Consider the following 3,889-nt stretch of genomic DNA (forward strand, 5'->3'; position numbering starts at 1 on the left):
GTTCAAATGCATAAAGAATTCAACTGAGTAACTAACTACAACTTACAGTCCTTGTAGCTTTTACCAATCTCACTGAGTCAATCTGAATCCATAATGATTTTTAACAAAGTGTGATATCAATTTTTCTTCTTTAATCCTCAGGACCTGAGAGAGTGTAGTCTTGACTTGCTTCATCTCTTCATTCTGACTCCCATTCTGATAGATATGGTTTCTTTCTAAACCATTGTCCAGTCTTATTACCCTAGGATGAGAAGAGTCTTTATTGTAGCATAGAAATTTCTCTTTCAGTATTACCTCAAGCTTATCAGAATCCTTCGTCATAGGAATTTCACTTCCATCATCTTCAACAATACATGGAATGAATTCTGTAAATCTTGAACCAGAAATTCTTGCTTTATCTCTGATGGTCTTCAGTATGTTTGACCATCTCCTGGTAATATTAGACTTTACCTCTAAAAGGTAATGAAAGAATTGAAGTTCTTTCAGAGTTTTGTTCAGTACATCTGATTCTGACATCTGATATGTCCTTCCATCTTCAAGAAATAGAATCAGATTTTCTTTGATGTTGTGCTTATCATGAGCATCCAGTACCACTTGAACAGAGATAACCTTGTTAAGGTGTTTTTGAGTAACATCTTCAAGAGGTTTGTCAGTTAGTAAAAATGGATCTCTTGTAGCAACTTCAAGTCCTGTATTGATTTTAGCTTCATCAGAACCTAGTTCAGCCTTGTCTCTTGGTTCTCTAGCATTTAACCCAATAGACATGAAATCAGACAACAATTGGCTTTTCTTTGGATCTGATGGTTTGACATTTTTCCACAGAAGTTTCTCTTTATCAGCTACTTCCATTTTGTCTAAATCAACTTGAGCACTGTCTGAGGTTAATTTCTTGACTTTATAAGAACTTGCTGCTTTTGCTTTTGCTTGCTGTTCTTCACTCTGAACAACTTGAGCTTTATCAGAGGTTGTCTTTGATTCTTCAGATTTCTTCTTTCTTTTCAGAGTTTGAACATCTTCTTCAATCAGAGTATCATCATCATGAATTGTAGTTTGATAGTCAGGATCTATCACAACTGAAGATATTTTCCTCTTTTGAAACTTTATAGGTTCATAAACCTTTTCCTTTCCTTTCCATTTAAAATCAATCTCAGATTGTGATCTTGTTTTGTGCTTTGATGCCTCAGAAATTGTCTTTTCTTTGATCACAATGCCTTTATCCTTAGGCCTTGGAGGTTTCTTTGCAACAGAAGATTTTGACTTTAGATTTGTCTTTTCAGCTTTAAATCTAGCTTCTTCCTTCTTGAGATTATCTAAATCCATTCCTGGATTATGTTTCAGAAACAATCTTCTAGCAATTTCTTTATCAAGTGTCTGAATATTGGGATCCTTGTAGTAGACAGTAGTTTGCTTTCCCTTGAGCTTCAGAGTTTGCATGAACTTTTGAGAATCTTGACTTCCACCTTATATCAGAACATCAGGCTTTGTCAGACTTTGCTCATCAGAACTTGATCTCAGATTTTGAATATCAGTACTTGCTATCAGATTTTCAGTTTGAGCAGCTTCAGAACTTGTCTTCTTTTGAGTAGAAGATTTGCTTGCATCAGAGTTTAGTTTCACTTTCCTGCTTTATTTACTCTAAGCTTGACCTCTACCCTGACTAGGGTTTCCCTGATCATCAGTTTCATCATATGTCTTCTTCAGTATTTGATCATCTGAGCATTTGGATTGAACTATCTTCTCCCCCTTTTTGGCATCATCAGATAGTAGGAGTGAGAGAAGAAGTTCTACTAAAGTTTGAATTTCATTCAATTGAGCCTGTTGAGAAGCTTGATTTTCCAGAACCTCAGTAATTTGGGCATGTTGCTTCTCTTGAGTTTTCTCAATTGCTTCTACCTTTTCAGAAATAGGTTTGATAAACCTCTTTTTATCAAGCTTGGCTTCCATATCTAGCTTTTTAGCCTTTTCCAGAAGTTGGTCAACCTTTTCTTGAGTTGAACAGTGTAGACCTTGAAGATTCTTGGTAGAGAGCAGTGATCTTGAGCTGTGTCTTGAAATCAGAATTTGACAATAACTCATTAGCTTTTGACACATGCTCTGTCAGAATGTTAGAGTTTGAATGAAATCAGAATCATTCCACTTCTTGGTCCACTCAACTCCCCTGTGAGTATCCTCCCAAGGTATAGGTGCATCATGCTCAATAAACTTCTTTACTAGTTCTTCATTTCCCAGAATGGGAACTGGAGTCTCAATAGAAACACTGTCTTCAGAACTTGAAGAAGATTCTGACAGAACAACAGTGTGTGAGGTAACTGGAGATTCAGGAATAACCTCATCTACTATAGGAATTTCAGCATGCTTTGGAGAAACAGGTGGAGTTGGTATCTCAGCATTTAAGATTTGAGATTGAACTGGAGATTGCTGAGGTTCTGTAGGAGATTCCAAATAAAGAACAGTTGGAATGTGCATCCTAGTGATATCAACTTCAGGACTTAATCCTAAATCTTCAACTGTAATATCTTCATGAAGAGGAGAGTCTGGAGGTGTAACCACTGTATCCTGTACAGTGTCTTTGTCTGTAGCTGGAGATGGCAGAGATTCAATTATGATTGGTTCTTTTGAGATCAGAGATTCCTGATCTCCTTCCTCAGCTTCAGTTGTATCTTCAGATGGAGATTTAGCATTATACCTCTTTGCCCTCATTTTCTTCAATCTCCTTGCCAATGAAGGAGTTGTTGTTGCAGCATCAGAACTTACAGATTTCCTCTTCAAAGTATCAGAACTTTGAGCTGCAGTTTCTTTCTGAGAAGTAACATTCTCAGCTTCAACTATCACAGGTTCTAAAGCATGAACCTGTGCTTCCTCTTCACTATCAGATTCATCCCTGAGAATCATTTTTCTTCTCTTTTGTGGAGGTTGAGGAACAGACTTTGTCCTCTTTGGCCTGGAAGATGAAGATCTGATGGTATATGCTGATGATTCAGGTTCAGGTGATTGAGTTGATGGTTTGAAAGATGTCCTGATGGTAGATTTTGGTTGTGGTTGAGAAGTTTGAGGTGCTTGTGTAGTGGTGGTAGGTGCTGAATGGTGAGATTCATATGGTTGGACATTAGGGTATAGTGCAGTGTATGTAACTGGATCATAGTTTATTAAGGCTTGTTTGACAGATATGGGAATTTGGAGGGGTCTCAACACAGCCTTCTTATTATCAGTAGATAATAAGTCATTAAAAGCTCTTTTAGCAAGTCTAAATGGTGGAATTAATTCACTAGCTAATTGGGGCTTATCAGTACAACAAGAATTATAAATAAGTTGACAAAATCTAGCAAAGTAAACTGTATTCCTATCTTCTATCATCCTATCCCCAATAAAACATAAAATGGCAGTTGCATAATTAAAATCAGTTTGATTAATGAGAGCATACCCGATTTGTTGACTGAGAATTGGGATTGCATCAAAATTAGAACATTTGTTTGTAAAAGTTTTTGTGATGTCGTCAAAGAAAAAACTCCATTCCCTCCTTATGTAAGGTCCCTTCAATTGACCCAGCTTTGCCAATATCTTTTCATACCCCAGACTGGCCATCATATGTTGAAGAACTGGCTCCTTAACAGTGGAATAAATGCAATTCTCAGGTAGTTGCAGTGCTTGGCAAACTGTAGCCAAAGTCACGGCATGCTCATCCTCCCCTGTTGTAAATATGATACTTGGGGACCCATGAGCACCACCATCATCATATACGCCACTTCTTCAAAACTCCAGCACTTGAGTTCCAGAGATTGCTTCAGGTTGGGTCAAAGCATACCCAATATCAGAATTAGCAAGAAAGTCCTGAATAAAGTAAAGTTCCGATGGAGCTTCATTCTTGCTAAGAATAGATGAGTAGTTGTTA

The sequence above is a fragment of the Apium graveolens genome, chromosome 5 (genome assembly GCF_009905375.1).
Source record: "Apium graveolens cultivar Ventura chromosome 5, ASM990537v1, whole genome shotgun sequence".
In the NCBI taxonomy this organism is placed as follows: Eukaryota; Viridiplantae; Streptophyta; class Magnoliopsida; order Apiales; family Apiaceae; genus Apium; species Apium graveolens.